Raw genomic sequence first — 19,186 nt, 5'->3', positions numbered from 1 at the left:
GAAAAGAACTTCGTCGCCTGGGTGGAACGAAACAACGCGATGCGTCGCATCAGAGCGAATTTTCCTTTTGTCTTCAATGGTAGTGGTGTTGGCGCGGGCAATTTCACGGCAGCGGGCGATGCGAGCAGCAAATTCTTCAGGAAGAGACGCGTATGGAGCAGCAGGTGCTGAAATGAGTCTAGTGTCTAAGACGAAAGACGGCTCACGACCGTACAGAAGGAAGAAGGGACTGAAATTGGTTGTGCGTTGGACGGCAGTATTATAAGCAAACGTCACGAAAGGTAGAATGGTGTCTGAGTTGGTGTGATCGTGTCGAACATACATAGACATCATGTCGGACGAAGTTAGATGAAAATGCTCGGTGAGACCATTTGTTAGCGGATGGTACGCTGATGTGGTCTTATGGGTGAAGTCAGACGCCTGGAGGACTGCACGAAGCACATGCGATAGGAACGTCTTGCCACGGTCACTCAGGAGGACACGAGGTGCGCCGTGGCTCAAAATGATACCTTGCACGAAAAACTCGGCGACTTATGAGGCAGTACCAGAGCGAAGAGCAGCTGTCTCAGCGTACCGCGTTAGATGATCTACTACGGTAACGATCCAGCGGTGACCAGCGGGCGTGAGCGGGTGGGGTCCGTACACGTTATGCCCACAATTTCGAAGGTGGTGTACGGGTATGGTAGAGGCTGCAGAGGACCGGCGGGAAAAGATGTCACGCGTTTTCTGTGTTGCAATGACGCGCAGGCGCCAACGTATTTGGCGACAGAGATGGAAAGGCCTGACCAGAAACAACGCGTTTTGATGTTGCGTAGTTCTTATGAAAGCCCAAGTGGCCAGCCGTCGCGTCGTCGTGAAATGCTTCTAATACTTGGAGTCGAAGCGAGCAAAGTATGACTGGTACCCAGCGGTTATCAGAAGGATGGTAGATTAATCGAAATAACGCTCCACGTTGAAGCTTAAAACATGAAAGTTGTCGTCTTAAGCGACGGTTGGGGGTTCGTGCCATGCCAGTAAGTCAGTCGATCAGCGTTCGGCAGTATGGGTCAGTACGTTGGAGTGAGATAGGATCAGTAGACGGAAGAAAGTCAAATGAGGCAACCGCCTGTCCCGGGCTACTGGACGTGTGTTCAGACGTGTGGCTAGATGGTGGCGGGTAGACCAAAGGTGAAGCATGGGCGTTTGGAGACAGCGAGCAGCGCGACAAACCGTCGCATCTTGATGTTGTTTGCCGGACCTATACGTGACAGTGAACTCATATTCCTGCAAGCGCAGTACCGAACAGCCGAGGCGTCCAGACAAGTTTTTCAGGGACGACAACCAACAGAGAGCATGATGGTCGGTCACAACTGTGAAACGGCGGCCGTAGAGATAGGGTCGAAATTTTCGTATTGACCACACGATGGCGAGGCATTCCTGTTCTGTAATTGTGTAGTTGCGCTCAGCAGGAGAAACAGCACGACTTGCTCTTCAGACTTCTGATTCCGCTGCAGCAGGACAGCGCCAATTTCATGCCCACTGCCATCACTGTTTAGAATTGTAGGGGCGGTTCCATCGAAGTGATAGAGCACGGACCCTGACGTGAGAAGTCGTTTGAGGGTCGGGAAAGTGGCTTCACAGTCATCCGACCACACAAAGGAAGCACTCGAAGTCAGAAGTTTGTGTAGAGGAGCGGCAATGGTGGCGAAGTCACGGACAAAGCGGCAGAAGTGGGACGCCAGTCCTAGAAAGCTGGGGAGTTCTTTAAATATGGCTGGTGGCGGAAATTTCAGCACTGCAGCAATTTTATCGAGATCAGGCTGGATGCCATGCTTACTGACGACTTGGCCCATTACTTTAGTGCTTCGGCTTGCAAAGCGACACTTTTTTGTATTGAGTTGGAGACCAGCCTTTGCTAGAGACGTGAGAGCTTGGTCAAGACGTTGTAGGTGCTGGGAGAAACTCGACGAAAAGTTGACAATGTCGTCCAAGTAACAAAGGCAGGTCTTCCATTTTAAGCCACGGAGTACTGTGTCTATCATACGTTCAAACGTAGCTGGTGCATTGCACAGTCAAAAAGGCATCACGTTAAACTCGAAAAGGCCATCAGGCGTAGCAAACGCTATGCTTTCTTCTTCTGGCTCATGCACCGCAATGCTCATTCTTCATCATGCTCATACTAAAATTTGTGCGTGTCGTTATAATGGTTGACGTCACTGGCTCTGTTGTAGTGATGGAGCCAATCTTCCACGTCGTCACCGTGGAGGCCGGCAAAGACGGGAGGATCTCGGTGTTTGAAGTTCACCGTCCATGTAGGCCCAGCTGGCTGAGCAGAGGTGGTAGCACCGCTGGTGGATGGGTTGGTTTCTGCCAACACCGTGTTAGGCCAGAGCAAAAGACGACTCCAGGGGAATCGGGAAAGTAAGAGGACGTGGGAATCGAAGCACACTCCAACACTTGTGAGACGTCCGCCGATGCGCTGCTTTTATTTCCGAACAGCCGCCCGAGTCAGAGACGAAGCACCGCACGAGACAAAAGATGATGATGAGTCGTATGTACAAATGACGACGACGAGATGCACAAACAGCGCTCACACAAGATGACGTATGTACAGATGACGACGACAATATGCCCAAAATGCGCTCGCAATAGTTTTTTAGTTACAATATTCATAACACGCGCGTAACGGAAAGTTTCTCTCTGTCAGTGTGCAGCTGCTAAAGGGACAGAATAACGATTCTTCGTAACAGAAACTTTGCCGATACAGGGACACTAACATTAGAGGGCTAGGGAGCAATCACCAACATGGCGCTATCCCGAGTTTCATATGCGGTATTCATTAATGAAACGACCGCGAACTCAACATACAGACTAAGGAAAATTAAACCCTGGAGGGTGGATTGGATGACGAACCACCGTTTAAGCATCCTTAGTATCTCTGTAGAGTATGCGAATTAGCGTACTGGTTACAGTGCACTCTTAGTGCGACTTTTAATTATGCTTAGGATGCGAAAAGGGTATTTTAATGCGGAGTATACACCATGCAGAATTTAGTGGTGATTAGGCAATTCCACATTTCAAGCAAGTAAAAATACGCAGGGGTTTGCGCCAGGTAACTGTTCGAGCATGTCATATGCGTCCCTTGGATGAAGTGGAGAGATTGACGTTTTTTTGTTTTATTTCTTATCATGATCCTTCTTTTGTTACCACTGGCTTCGTTTAAGTCGTGTCAGCTTGGCGTTTTATCGATCAGCTCTGATTCATGAGGTGCATCTAGTAGTTCATAGTTTATCAGGTGCATCTTCTTTCTGTTGTATCATTGGAGTCGGCGCGCGCAGTAGGACTTCCGCTATTTCATGCAGTATCGGTTAGAATCAACACTCGCAGGTGCCTGTGGAGCTGTCTTCTACCGATAAAACGACAGCATTTATTGCGCATGTGTTGCGACCCGGTCGTAAAGTGGACAGGCACAACTTCTTTGTCTTCTGTCTGCTTCTTAGTTTTAGCATCACACTGCTACCTTCGCTTGACTTGTTTCACCTTGGCGCTGACTTAAAGATAAACTGGAGCACTGAAGAGCATGGTGTCAGCCAATGACAGCTAGGGCTTACTACTGCATTCTTCAGGTGCGACCACTCCACCGATGTAACCTGTGGTTACATCGGTGGAGTGGTCGAGAGAAAACGTCGTTCCAGCAAAAATGAATGTTTGGTCCTTGGACAACTGTCTTGTATCTAAGAAAAACCAGAACATTGTAGATGTTTTCTTACATTGTTGTTCAGCAACTTTTCAATGACATTGTCCTTCTGCGAGCCATTACAAATGAATGGTCACTATATAAACAGGGTATCCATGTTGTCGGTTCACAAGAGGGACGGTGTTCTTTTCAATTTAATAATGCTTCTGGGCCTGCACATTTTGTGTGCAGTCGCACAAGTTCATCATGCAGATATCAATGCCTGTTCGGCCTGTGACACTTTCAATGAGAATGTAGCTTGTGTTAGACAGGTGTTCAGGGATCAACCCGATCCGCCAGAGTGGATGACCTTGTCTGATGATTTGGTAATACTCAGAAAGTGATAATACGTCTCCGCCTCAAAAATCTGATGGTTATTAACGTTGTGTTTGTTCGTTAAAAAAATCAATAAAGACAAACAGGAGTGGGCGAGAGGTAACACTTCCGATTGGCTGTCTATAGGTCCGCAGTTGAAATGCAGGCTGAGGGATTTTTTCCTTCGGTTTTATATCTTGATAAACGTCCCTGAAAACACGTCGGGATTACTTCGGCGGGCGTCCGATATACGAGTAGCAATACAATAAAATATGTTGCTGTAAAAATAAAACATAGTGTGCATTTGAGTGAAACACACATTCAGGGAAAGCGTGTCATTCAAGAAATCAGTGTATTACTTCGCCTAAACACCCTTTTCTATAGATGTAAGAGGATGAGTTCTAGACAAGAATAAGCACGCTTAAAGGTACAATGTTACTTAATGCGCATTTATAGTACCGCGCATGGTAGCCCAAATGCGCCATGCATATGCCATATTGTAGTTAGCATTGTGAAAGCTTATCATCTACTGCCGAAATGGGGTGGAAACTATAAAAAAAGGCTCTTTAAATTAGAGGCATCATTAGTGGCATGTTAGAGCAACAAACAGCAATGCTCACAGGATCTCTGGCGTTTGCTCGTATTCCTTGACAATAAACGATATCACGGCGAGATTTTATTGTCGGAAACTTATAGAACTGTCGTCCTGTGTTTTCTTTCTCGTCTACCTTACACTCCCCCTGGTTTGTATCTTCACTCCTCCTAGGGTGATAGTGGAGAACTTTGCTTACGGCTTTGGCTTATAACTATCCATTGGTTGAGGTACCCTGTTACGTTAAGCACACCTTGCTGTACCGACGTTTGCAGGTTGTGACAGACGCCGATAAGTACTTGCGAAACGTCGCTATTCCGTTATTCTATCGGCTGCGTAATGACAGCGTCCCAGATATCAGGAAACTCACATCACATCGTATCGCGCGATTATACATGACATGAACAGTCTACCACATTCGCAGAACAAGCACTCAACTCACGTCCACGAATCACAACCGCGGCGCAGTCTTGTACATGATGCAACGCTGCAGAGCGTTCGATGCCAACACTCCTTCCCTCTATTTCACGAGTGGCTATAACCCCAACAGTCCGGAGGCCGTCGCTCTAGGCAGTTTCTTTCGACGAAATTTGGCAGCGCACTTCGACACAAGGACATAACCCAGTGAACATGAGCACTCCCTATTGCAAAACCCAGTATCCAGTGCCCAGTTCCATGCCTGATTATGGGCCCAGTGTCGCGCGCTTGATGCTGGGACGCTGGCAGGCGCGGCATGCTGGGAGACGATGGACGCGGGGTACTGGTGCGAAATGCAGCTCTAAAACGAGAAATACGTGGTGCCTGGCGACCTTATATATTTTTTCAAATACAAAACGGAACAGAGAGCGTTCCAATGCAATAAAAAAAGAAAAGGCAAACAAAAGACGCCCCTAGAATTTGAACCTCCGACCTACACATCCCAATCACAGTATCTTACCACTATATCACGCTGTTTTTTTCTTCTTTATTGCCTGGCTTTGACACATAACATTTCACAAATAGAACAGTACAGTATACAATTACAATATACAGTAGGGGAAGGCGTATTCATCCAACATCGTGCTGGCTGCGGCTAATTAGAATTAGAGCTCTTTAAAACAGCATTGCCTGGGCCTCCACTGTACAAGTACCTGTACAAGGGCACTGGGAAAACAATGTCACACAAAGCACAATACAGTTTTTTTTTTTTACCTTCCACACTGATTCGAAAACCGCGCTGTCAGAAATCTTACACTAGATACTACACCACGCCGATTCGTGATTACCGACTCATAATTTGCCATGTGACCACGCAGACACAGTTTTTGCACAGCCGTCTCGTACCGACATGGTAGATTCGCTATCGCCCCACAACTAAATCTTACCCCTCTATCCGAACAAAAAAGTTGTTGTCAATATTGCACAGTACGCCTGGAAGTGCTGCAACACTGATTTGCTTTTGCGATCGGTATATTAACTCCGAAATAAGCCTGAAATTAACCGCCGACCCGGAACGCTCTACGGGCTGTTACTGCCGATTTTGACAGCCGTTTCTTGTTCTTCGCGCAACGATAATGCAACATTTCTTTAGCTCGACAATGCATTTCAATCAACACGTATGTGTAGTCGCATATCTCAGAGCAGAGAAGCGGTCGGTTAATGCAGCTGGTCGCCTTCGGCGACAGCACACATAGGCATGTTTATAACGCGTCATATCGGCACTCATCGCTTGTTGTGCTGACACCCTTGACACGAAAGAATGGTCTGTTCAAAAACACCGATGGGAAAGCTGAACTACAGAGTTATTTAACCTCCTTAGACTTGTTGACTCATCAGCCCAGACAGGCCGATAGAGTGTAGACGGACTCAGCGGGTATACGGTAGGCCTAACGTTCAGTGTAAATAAACGATCTCGGCTTGGGTAGCTGATGAATGCGACAATGTTTGTATTTGAGCTTCAGAACCTTTTAACTATTATTGTTAGTACACTGAGGAAAATGAAAGCGCAAGAATCGCGTCAGTGTTGTTGTCGGTACGATAATATGAATCAGCGGCAGTCTTCCTGAGGTCCGTTCGAACGCGTCTGAACGGCTGCTTGATGTCTTGTCCACTGCACAACACTCCGACAACTGGCAGTCATCGCTTGCGCAGAAACTACTGGAAAATGAGGCGTTATCAGCGTTTGCGTAATTTTGTTCACGAATACAGCTATCCGTACAGTGAAAAGGGAAATGCACAAATTGAAAGTTATCTTTAGTGTCGCATATGTATGGGCAGCTCACCAACCTTTTTTCCAAGCTGCAACACCGCCTACACGAAGCAGACATTTATGACCCCAAATTATAGCGCTATTTAGGACAGGAGTCTGTTCTTTTTAGACAGAGCATGCCCATTAAATTGTATCAAGCATGTAAAGTTGAACAGCGCTTATATTCCGGCACTGCAGCACGAACGAAATTAGCGCAGTTCCCACTACGAGCTAGCGAACTCTAGAGACAACCTGCGCATGTACAGCGCACACCAGTGCGCCCCAGCGTCATAGCAGTGAAACCAGCGTCATAGCAGTCAAACCAGCGTCTCGTCCAGTGTGACCCACCTATTATCCAGCAATCTCAGCAGTGTCTCAGTGACTCCCAGAGTGCGCCAGCGGCCCCAAGGCCATCCAGTGTAAAAAAAACACGCTGGTTTCACACTGGAAGTCACTGGAAGACGCTGGTTTTTGCAATAGGGCTGTACAGTAACTGGCAGCGCTTCCCTGTTGCTTGTGTTTGTTCATTGTGTAACGTCCTTGTTTCGAAGTGCGCTGACATATTTCATCATGACCAGCCAACTAGCCCACCAGTATGTCTCAAGTAAGTTCTTCGGACGGCGAGGGGTGGAGAACTGTCAGGGGTGGGTGCTTATTGTGCTTGTTGCTATACCAGGGGGAAACAGTGGTTCCGATGAACGGGGGCTAAGCACTTCCGCAGCATGCTGCAAATCAATTTCAAAAGGCTTGCAGACCTTCGCAAAAGACGTTCGACCAAAGACCAAATACGCGCAGAGCGATTTCACACGTGTCACTTTTCCGGGCAACCATTGAAACACATCGCCTCGCACCGAGTGCACCCAAATAGTATCACCGAAAGAAAATGACCGCGACACACCCAGCTGCTTGTCTGCAGACACTTTCACTCTCTTAGCTTTGTCCAGCACTTCACTCATAAAATTACGCTGAAACAATGTAAGCCGATTTCTCAGCTTGTGTCGCAGAAACATAGAGAAACATATGTTTCTCAATGACAGAAATAGTTCAGCGGGCGTTTTACCCATGGAAGTGCGGGGCATTGCGTGGTAAGAAAAGAAAACATTGACGATTCTGTACTGCCACGATCGGCTTCGCTTTTTCTTCATCTTCTAGTAGCTGTTTGAAAAGTGCTTTCTTTGCAGTTTGCCCCGCTCGATCGACCACACCTTTTGATTATGGGTGGTATGGTGCTGTGAGTGTATTTTACACCATTCGCTTTCAAGAAGAGTTGAAATTCTGCAGCAACAAACTGAGGGCCGTTATCGGTAACAACCTCAGCTGGAAGCCCATGCGACGCAAGCAGAGAACTTCCCGTTTCTACCATTTTCGTAGCTGTCGTTGAATGCATAATTTTCACTTCAACCTATTCAGATTATGCGTTCACAGCGATGAAAAACATGTGGCCTTGTTTAGTTGCAAAATCTAAGAGCGCTTTTTTCCATGGAAAATTGCTCACTCGCCACTGAAACAAAGGTGCTGGCTGCATCGAAGGGAGCACTGATTGACAACTTACATTGGCGCACCACGTGTTACACAGTGTTGTCGATGTCTCGCCACCATACCATTGAACGTGCCACTCCTTTGATTTTGGTGATTCCCAAATACTGCTTGTGTGCAAAAGCGCAAGCACCTCTGTTCGCAAACTTTCAGGTACTACGACTCTATTGGTCCAAAACAATCCATCCATTGTCAACTGCAAGTTCCAACCGACTAATCCAAAATGGCTGCAGTTCACTAAGGACACATTTTCACCAACCGTGCCAGATCATGTTTCGAACACTCGTTAGGAGCCTATGACCGTCTTTTGCACGTTCAACATCTTTGGCTGCGAGCAGCAGGTCTGTGAGAGTACAAAAGTAAAAAATATTTTTTCGGCCAGCTCTGCGGCGTCAGATAACGGCACGCGGGACAACGCGTCGGCTTGAGCAATCGCTTCCCCCGGCTTATGCGTGATTACGTGTCCATCCAAGAATGTCAACCATATATGCACTCTAGCTGTAGCCACAGCGCATCCCTTTCTCTTTGGGTAGAACATTACTGTCAGGGGCGGGTGGTTAGTTATTACCTCTAAAGTTCTTCCATACAGGTATTTATGGAAATTCTTTTACCCCGAGGACAATACTTGGGGCTTCTTTTTCAATGTGCATGTAATTGCGTTCTGGCGCGGTGCGAGATCTTGAGGTAAATGCTCTTGTCTTATCAGTGCCATCCTCATTGTGCGACAGTATTGCTCGTACGCTGTAATTATCAACCATGATCACACGTACTCTGGCGGCGGCTGCCTATGCTGCGGCCGTGCGTGACCAATCTAGAAATCGATCTGCGATGGGGACAGAGTGCGCCGAGTGCTGATAGCTTCGTGTGCGCCGTGTCCTCGCCGCTTAGTTCGCGTTGAAGCGAGAGGCAGCACGAAGGGCAATTCGCTTGCTGCTGCGGTCCCTATCAAAAGGGATCGTCTTACGAGGCTTACATACGGAGGGACGGACGGGCTTCCTCGTTGGGTAGGCATAGAAATACTTAAGCATTTAAATTGGGTATTGGCATTTTCTCCCCTTCTGGTAATTGGTCTTTATCCCTTGGAATTCCTGACTTCATACCAGTATTTCTGGTTGAATTCCTGGCAGTGATATTAAGAATACCAATACTTAAGTTGAAAAACTGCATCAGTTATAATAACACTCACTGTCCCTACGTTCATCACTAAAGGCCCAACCACATGCACGCGATATTCAAGTGACAGCGACAAGCGACGCGACAGGCACACCCTGCCGCGCTGTCGTATCGTGGCGTGGAGCAACCACATGAGCGCGACATCACAAAAAAGAGTAGCGACGGATTTACACTGTTTTGCGAATAAATGTTATCGTGCGTGCGTAAAGAAATCTAAATTTTATGAAAAGGTCAACGTTTTATCTAGATTTAGCTAAAATATGCTATCATTCCCATTGGAAATCCGTCCCATGCCGCCAGTACAGTGCTAGATACCGCCAGCGTAAAATGCCGTGGCGCCATCTCTTGAGTAAAACTGAAAACACTTTCTCGGCTCTCGGTGCCGTCTCGGGCCTAACAGCGTCAAAACAAACAACCGATCTCAATAATAACAACAAGAGAGTGCCGATACTTAGTGCTCAGCTAGCGATGAGACGAAGCGATGACTGATTGTACTATTTATTTTTTACTGTCACAGCAGAGAGCAAGTTGCACGAGCGAATTCAGATCGAAGCGGGCAGACTGATTGCTGCCATGTTGTTGTGCAATCGCTGTCCCCAGCGGATGTCGTCGCGCTGGCTTCCGGGCGACAAGCGATATGTTCTCGCTGGCAGAAACCAGCGACACGACCAGCGACAGCGACGGATCGGCCTCTGCGATGGTAAAGCCTGTCGCTCGTCGCCGTCACTTGTCGCTGTCGCTCGAAAATCGCGTGCATTCGGTTGCGCCTTAACTGAAAAGCTCACAGTTTACGTATGTCCCATGTTTAAGTGCCTGCTCAGTTAAAATTAACAGACTTGTCTAGGTGCCTGAACACAGGCATTATTCATGAATGCACTTGCAAATAGCTTGGCAAGAGCGGGCCTTAGTACCCCAGTTTTCTATGTACTCCTACGTAACCATACAATTCTAAAGCAAGATTTAGGACATATGCTACCTTGCCTAATTTGAGCGCAGCTATCACTATTCTGGCAGAGTATCGACACTTAGCGTGTCCATGGCGCAGAAATATATTTGAAACTTGTAAAATTGAATTAACTTTCACTCGCTAATGGTGTTCATTAGCTTCCTTAATCTTTATCAACAAAGGGCTGGTGTGGATCCTTCCCCACTGTGCCCATTCTGTGAAGATGAAGCATCAGTTTTTGTTTTCATTCTGTTGCCGAATAAAAAATGAATGGAAAACAGTTGTGAAGCAATATTCAAATTAGGGTGTAAATTTATAGAAATTCCTGATATTATATATCGTGAAGCATTCTCTCTTGGGCCGCACTTCGATTTAGGCGAAATACAAAAACGCCCGTGTGCGTGCGTTGTAGTGCACGTTCAAGAACCCCAGGTGGTTCTTGAACGTGCAGAACCCCATAAATGGTTTTGGCACGTAAAACCCTAGAAAAAAACTTGGGTGGAGATGGGAGACCAGCGAAGCTGTACTATGCTTGGAGTTATATATTTCCAATTATAACTATTAAGATGTCATGGTTTAATTGGTCATTTGAAGTATTAAAGAATGAGAAATATATATGATCCAGTGGTTTTCATTTATTTAGTGACCACAGGGACCATGGCCTTATGGTCGCTACGGTACACCGCCATAGGGTGTACGGCAAAGGTTGGCACGTTCTGCACAAACACGTCACCAACGCTGCGAACGTTCGATGCGAACGCGGGCAAAACGCCGCCGTTGTCGACAACCGTTCTGCGCGTTGTTTGTGTGACCGCACACAACCGCTGTCAGAACGCTAGCGTGAGCAAGCGCGCCAGTAGCAGCGAGCGAACGTCATCATCAGCGAGCACAGCGCATACAAAGGTAGGAGCCGTGTTGCAGATCGCTTTCAAGATACGGTGCGCGCGACCGCCCGGCGCCACGCAAAGTACACGTTGCTCGCAGACCAGAAGCCGCAACCACTCCCTCCCGTGTTGCCTTCCCACTGTGCTCCGTTCGCGTGGGAGATTAATACCCAAGTCACACGAGCACTTTCAAAGTCCTTTGAATCAAAGATCCTTTACTTCAAGGGAAGACGCGCGCTGTCACATGGGCCCATCAAAGGAGGCCTAGTTGAAGGGAGCGTTGAGTCAAGGGAGTCCGCGTTTGTCCCTTGAAATCCCAAAGGAATACTTTTGAGCCTAGAGGGCGCCCGACTGACGAAAACAAAATTCTGTTTAAATAAGAAAGTTAAATTTTTACCTGTTAAAACAACTTTCACTATATTATAGAAGTTTATAAGCACCAAACAATTTCGTGACACCCGCAGTCTCAATCATGAATGCGCCGGTACAACAGCGCCGGCACGGCCTGTCACAATCAGCAACACCGACGCAAAATGGATCTCGGAGGGTTTACGGTAGCGCGATTAAAAGACACGGCGCTGACTTCCAACAGTCTTTCGCTAACTTTCAACAGCGCTAATTTCCAACAGATGCGTTACCAACAAGCCCACATTGCAACCCTCGTAAGCAAAACGGGTGCCACGTGCGATTTGGTTATCGGCTGTTACGCATCGAAGTGTCCTCGTGTTTTTTCCCTTTTTTTCCTCACTTTTGCGTTTTATAGTACGTCGCGGTTTCTGAGAAAAGCTTCAGCAGAGACCACATGGCGACCGTGTAGCACTGATACATATCCCTTGAACTAATGTTCCTTTGAAAGCTCCATGCTCCTTAACATCAAAGGACCTTCGGTATGCCAGTGTGACTGGGGTATTAGTCGGCGGTTCCCTTTGCGCCCGGTCGCAAGATACGCATTTGTTGCCGCAGCACAACGTCGCCTCCCCTCCCTCCCGTCACCCTGCGGCCTTTTACGCGACGGAAGTAGTCGCATTTTCTCTCCGCCGTGCATTCGCTCCCCGTGAAAGTGCGCATCACTCGCGCGCTTTCACTCGCACATACAGCATACGGCTAATGAGAGTTTTTTCTACATCCGAACGCGACCATCGAAGACAGCCCTTCACATCTTCGCTGTAAAAGAAGAAGAATGGGCTTTCTCAGTCATTCAACAGTTTGTCGGATTCGCTCAGCCAAGTAAGCCTCTCCCGATGGCTGCTCATTAATTCTTTCAAGTATTTTTATTGATATTAGCATTCTTGGCCAGCTTCGGGCATTTTGAGCCCACTGTTTACTTATCTATCTTTCCGCGAACGCCGACCCAGTGATCCAAGTTGTCTACCAGCTTGAGCAACTAGGTATGTGCTCCTGCTCTTGATGACGTCGTGGTTGTTCCATGTCGTCATTCCAGCGTCATGATCTGACTGTCATCATGTCGTCGTCGTCACGTCTTCTATGCTGACCCAGTTGCCTAAATTGTCTAACCTTTTGGGCGACTGGGTATGTGCTCGAGATCACAATGCCGCCGTGGTTACTGCACCGTGTTTATTGGAACTTCATCGTGCAATTGTCTTCATGCCATTGTCATTAGAACTATACTTCAACAGAGCGACTGAAACAAGGAGAGACAGACAAATAAATACCACAGAACAATCGCTGATTACCGACGACTACGAAGGCACGTCGTGGTCATTGGCATCGTCGTCCTACAGTCGTCATGCAATCGTTATGATATTGCCGCCGTGCTGCCGTCGTGGTCGTTACTTCAGCTTCGTAATCCGATGCTCGTCGTGCCGTAGTCGTCACACCATCTTGGTCATACAGGCTTCGTGGTAGTCTTTATTATGCCTCTGGCGTCAGTCACTGGTTTTAATGCCATTGTCCTCTAACGTTGTTATGCCATCGTCGTCACTGCATAGTACTCATACAGTCGTCATCATGTATTCGTTGTCATAACTACGTCGAGAAGCAGTCTCGGTCCCTCTATCGTCGTCACACAGTGGTTGTTCTTACATCGTCGCGCCGTCATCTTCACGCTGTCGATTTGCCATCGTGGTCACTTCATTAACCTCGTCGCATTGTCGTTTGCCGTCGGCGTCATAGTCGTTACATGGCTCGAATGCTAATCGCATTCCCGTCGACAGCTATCGGGACATGAGTACTAGCGTATATATATTTTTTAAGTTTCAGACTTTTGTAATTTTGTATGACTTTTTGATTATTTGTATGATTTTGATTATTCTCCAACCATATCACTTGTTTTCTTGGCACAACCTGTTGCCCTCTTTTATTTGCGTTCGAATCTTGGGCAATCCGCCACAATGGGTATGAGCCATAAACCGAGGGCAAATAATTTTCCGAAACAATTTTTCCTTCTAAAGCAAGCGCTGCCGTTGAGCGCTAAATTTAAGTAAGCTGAAGAGGCTTCGAAAAACTATGATTGACCCTTCTTTCATAGGAATATGTAGAACACGAAAGTGAAACATGGCTTCACAGAAGCTGTTACATGTGTGCTTCGTGAACTCACGGTCCGCCGTAGCGAAAGGCGCACGACTTGCGAGTCGGCGACCGTGTTGCAGGTTTGCTCGCCGCGCAGCGACCTGTTGGCGAGTGCCGTTCTGCTACCGAGTGGCTTCGGCGAAGGTGCGAGCATTCCGATCCGGCTCCGCATTGGCTAGGGGAGCCAGCCGAGCCATGGTCGAACTGCCATACGCACAGTTACAGGAATGCGAGTCGTACGCACCGTGGGCCGCGAACGCTCTAAGGCATTCTGCTTCACCCTTGAGTTGCTCTCGCCAAAGCAAAGCGAGATTCGCCCGGTGATGTCGTTGCCTTTCGGCGCCGCTTATCACAGCAGTTGTCTTAGGTGGTGCCATCGCAGCGAAGCAGTGGACCATGCACTGCTGATGCACGTTGAAGCCGTAATCTATAGGCGACGAGGCGCCGTAGGCCAATCCGACGCGAAAGCCAAACCAGAGAACACCTATATGGCCAAACCATGCATGTGCGGTAACTGCCTACATGGGGCCACATACACTGGCGTTGCAATCGTTCAGCCACCATGGGAATGATGGGAAGTACATGGACTTGCCTGATCTTCGTCGTGTGGATTTAGGCGTTGTTGTGACTTTGTTTATTGCGCTTCATATGCTTTCATTGTCGTAAATTTTCGAGAAATGTATACTTTTCGAAGTGCAGAAGACGCTGCGATTACGCACAATCGCTACTAACTACAACGGTACATCTTGGCGGAACATCTTGGCGAAACGCGCCAAGCGTCTCAATGCACTGGCTTGCCCGTAATAAATATATAAGGGCGTTCGATGTCGCGTGTCGAGGTGTTTGTCCGTGGCGTTATGGTTTCAACATCGGGCGTCTCTTCCAATCTTCCTGTATTCTCATCCTGCCTTCGGACAATATTAATATTGTGTTTATTGTATTATTATTTATTGTATTATTATTGTGGAAAACTATGCACGAGGCTATTCTTGATTGTTTATTGTATGGCTACACCACGTTGGACCCTCCGCAGTGCTGTGACTACCGAAGCGCTCCATCCATGTCAGCGCTCGTTAGTGTCGCAACACAATGCTGCGCTTCATCGCTCCTAGATGGCGGATATCACATCCGTTACATCCGCTGCCGGAAAGCAGTAATGCAACCCGGGATAAAACACTTTCATGTTAAAAACACTGCTTTTTTTAAGGAGGCGAAATAAATTTATGGACTTCGTACTAAACAAACAGACACAAGATAACGACATGGGTTACGAAGTCGGCTTTCGCCAATGTTTAGCATGCGGCTTTTTTTCTCACTTGTTTTCTAATGCCTATTCCCAAAAGAGCCTAGCTTTCTCCCTGCTTTGCCACAAACCGTTTTTGAGTCTTTGCTTAGCTTATAGGCACCGTGCATTGCATCTATGCGCCACTACAAGTGAAGCTTTGGGACGGGCAGTGTCAAAACCAGCGAAACTAGAGAGACGCTGTATTCGCCGTGATACTTTCGATCGCTTATCACGAAAGAAGACTGTCCGAGTCGTGAAAATATCAAAGTGCGCATGCTCTGCATATGATAGCACGCGTTCGCAATCGATATGAGCAGCGGGAACAATTGTGAGCTTGATATCGTCAAAGCGCAGGGCATACCTCTCATACGAGCGACGATAAGGAAGCCGTTGTCGTTCGGAATGGCGTGTCATTTTCATCGCCTTTCTAGCGGCCGGATTCGGTAATACTGGGGTGAAACATGAAATGTCGTAGCGCCATCTGAACAGTGAAGGGTGCCCATAGCAGTGAACAGCCGTTCACTGCTGATCGAGGACACCGCAAAACATAGGTCAACACAGCATCATGCGTGGAGATATGCTGTCGAACGACCAGCTTTGTTTGGCCGTGCCGCCGTCAAGATTGAGTTTGGCGCTTTTCTGCAAGTCCACATATGGCGCTTAACATTATGAATATCAGTATTGCGAGTGGGCAGGAAGTGCAGCAAAATGGTGCTTTAGGAAATTTTGTGAAGTTAGTGTTCCGGATAAAAATAAAATGGTAGTCTATACCTTTCATGTTCTGTGCTTCCACAAGCATCCAACGTTACCAAGTCGGATATGTTATCGAACCTTTTATAGGACAGTTGCACGCAGTGGTAGGGGGTTATAAATCTAGTGTCCGCCTTGGCGCTTCTCTGAAAGAGCCAGTAGTCCCCAGCGTTGAAAAGTAGCTGTAAGAAAGAATGGAGCTGCCTTCAGAAATAAAATAATCTTGCTTATTTGTTGCCGACTTCAACGCTACTGTGACATTGTAGTGATGGTGAACAAACACAGTGGCCCAATGCAAGTGGCAAAATTAACTGTATATTGGGCGAACCTATGCTCGGGAAAACATCGTCGCACACTGGCCGATCATCACAATCTGATCGGCAAGTCGAGGGCGTCTGCTTTTACACATGACTTGTCGAAGGTTGCACCGCAATTGCTGGTGCCCACGTGCCTTCCAGAAAACACAGCGCTATTCGGGTCGCGCATACATTCTGATTACACAATGCTCGGCGAAAAACAGCCAACAAGTAGAAGGCGCGATGACATGCGAGCAACTTACGATACTGAAAGGCGCGTCCTGTTCTGAGCAAAAACTTTTAACGTTTGATGGCTGGTGAAATGCGGCCACCCGGAAAAAATTCACAGCATATCCACGGGGTGAATGATGATGAGTGGGCGAAGCTCCGGAGGGAATCATCGGATCTCCCGCTTAAGGGGACGCTAGCACAAACGCGTTAGAAACGTGCAGTGCACTCTAGTAAGGGGGAGCGGCCACAGCGTCTTACGCAGCCATTTACACATGCCGGAACGTGCACCGCGTTTGCCGACGCCATCACATGACTGCCGAGAGAGTATACCTCCCGTATTCATAAACGCTCCTCAACTTGAACTTAACTTGCCACCGCTTTGGGCAGCGCGTTCGAAACGCGTTGAAGGTAAGGCGGAGAGGCCACAGCGTCTTACACCAGCTTCTTACACGGGCCATAACGCGCTAGCACAAACGCGTTAGAAACACGCTAGAAACGCGGCCTTTCGTTAATGTTGGGTATTTATTGCCATCGTGGTGCGTGTGTCCATGTCCGCTTCGTGGCGTAGTGTAGAGGAGGTTAAGGAGGCGATTGATCGTTTAAATAATGGCAAGTCACCGGGGCCGGATGGCTTAGGCGCTGCATTGTACAAGGCGTTTAAGGGGGTTATCGCACCAGTTTTGACTGAAGTATACAACGAGGCTTATGAGAAAAAACATCTTCCGCCGTCCTTTCTCTCAGCACACACGGTCTTAATACAAAAAACTGAAGATCCAATCAAATTGCGTGATGTTACATCGTATAGACCCATCAGTCTGACAAACATAGATTATAAAATATTAATGAAAGTATTGGCTAACAGGTTGCAGACAGTAATGAAAGATTTAGTCGGTCCGCACCAAACGTGTGGAATGAAAGGAAGGACAATTATGACAAACATACACATAGCACGATCAATCCTTGAATGCTGTGACGCAATGCAACGCAGTGTCGCCATGCTGCAGGTTGACCTTGAGAAGGCATTCGACCGCGTACCGCATGACTTGCTTCTATCTATACTTGATTATGTGAATGTAGGCAATGTGATCAGCGAAGGTGTGCGGATGGCTTACGCCGGATGTACAACGAGGCTGATAATAAACAAATCAGTAGGAGAGCGCATACCGGTACAGCGCTCAGTAAGACAAGGGTGCCCGTTATCACCGCTTCTCTTTTGTATATATATTGAACCTTTTTGTCTAAGCGTAATTAGGAACGAAGCGATACGAGGATTCAACTTATATAAAGCCGAGGTCAGCCTTCTTGCTTACGCTGATGACATTGCAGTTTTCTGTGTTGATCATGAAAGTGTAATGCACACTGTCAATGCTGTAAAAAGTTTTTGTCAGGCAAGTGGTAGTGCTGTAAACTGGGACAAATGCCTTGGGTTTTGGCATGGGGAATGGGACGTTGCTCCCAGGGTGTTTATGAACATTAAATGGCAAGAAACACCCACAAAATACTTGGGTGTGCCCCTGCAGTACTACTGTGACAGCGAGCCTTATTGGAAAAAACAAACAGAAGTGTTGCGTGAAAAAGCAGAGAAATGGAAAGGCTGGGATAAGTCCATTTTCGCACGGGCCACGACTTGCAACATATTTCTCGTAAGCAAGCTATGGTATGTAATGCAGGTCTTACATTACAGCAGGTTAAATGTACAAAAATGCACAGAGTGTTCGCGGTCTTTATTTGGAGCTCTGTATGGGAAAAAACGAGCCGTACAAATCTGTTTAAAAGAGTGCGTGATGGTGGGCTTGGTTTAGTACATCTGTATGTAAGACAACTTGTGAGTCGATATGTTTTTCTCCGAGATGTAGATGACACGTTTCTCAGAACTATGATTCAACTAAGGCTGGGTAAAGTGCTACCGGAATTTGTTGTGTCTTTGGTGTGTGAGCAAGGACCAGTACGGGGATATTTGAAAGAAGTAGTTACATCTTTTCGTTTCTTATCGGCACGCTTTTCTTTGCAATACTTGACCGAGGTGTCACGTAAGAAACTGTATAAAGACCTCGTTGATGTGTTATTTCCAGTGCCATTGTACCGTGAATTATACTGTGTAGGCCCAGGAAAAGATGTCTTGAAACGCGTTAAAAGAATGCTTGTTGCGCCAGGGGTTTAAACCTTTTTTTTAAGCTGCACACGGGAACCTTACCCGTTAAAGTATGGTTAGAAGACAGGGGTTTATTCGTTCCATGGGGTACTAACTGTTTATTATGCAAAAAACCAGAGACCATTGAACACGTGTTTTTAGATTGCTGGAGTGGGGTGTTCTTCTGAGACATCTTACAGAGAACTCTGAAAAAAGAGTTGCCATTAAATCCGCACGGAATCCGTTATCTCTCGGTTGAAAACGATGATGGCGTGCCTTTTGATCTTGTCATGCTCCTGGGCCTGCACAGCATATGGCGAACGCGGACGGCTGCACACAATGCAGATATTGATGTGCGACCCGTCCGCGAACATTTTTGCGAATCTGTGTCCCATTTGTCGAAGTGCAGAAGGTGCAGACGTTTGTACCGGATTGGGTTCCTAGATTGGAACTTTTGTTGCATATGCCGAAATACTGATTACATGTAGTCAGCAAACAGCTGACGGTTCACCGATATAAGATCCTGTTAGTATGTTCTTCTGCGCTCGTCAGATCTGTGACATACGAGGCAATAAA

This window comes from Dermacentor silvarum, chromosome 2 (assembly GCF_013339745.2).
Source record: "Dermacentor silvarum isolate Dsil-2018 chromosome 2, BIME_Dsil_1.4, whole genome shotgun sequence".
Classification (NCBI taxonomy): domain Eukaryota; kingdom Metazoa; phylum Arthropoda; class Arachnida; order Ixodida; family Ixodidae; genus Dermacentor; species Dermacentor silvarum.
Note: the sequence above shows the minus strand (reverse complement) of the source record.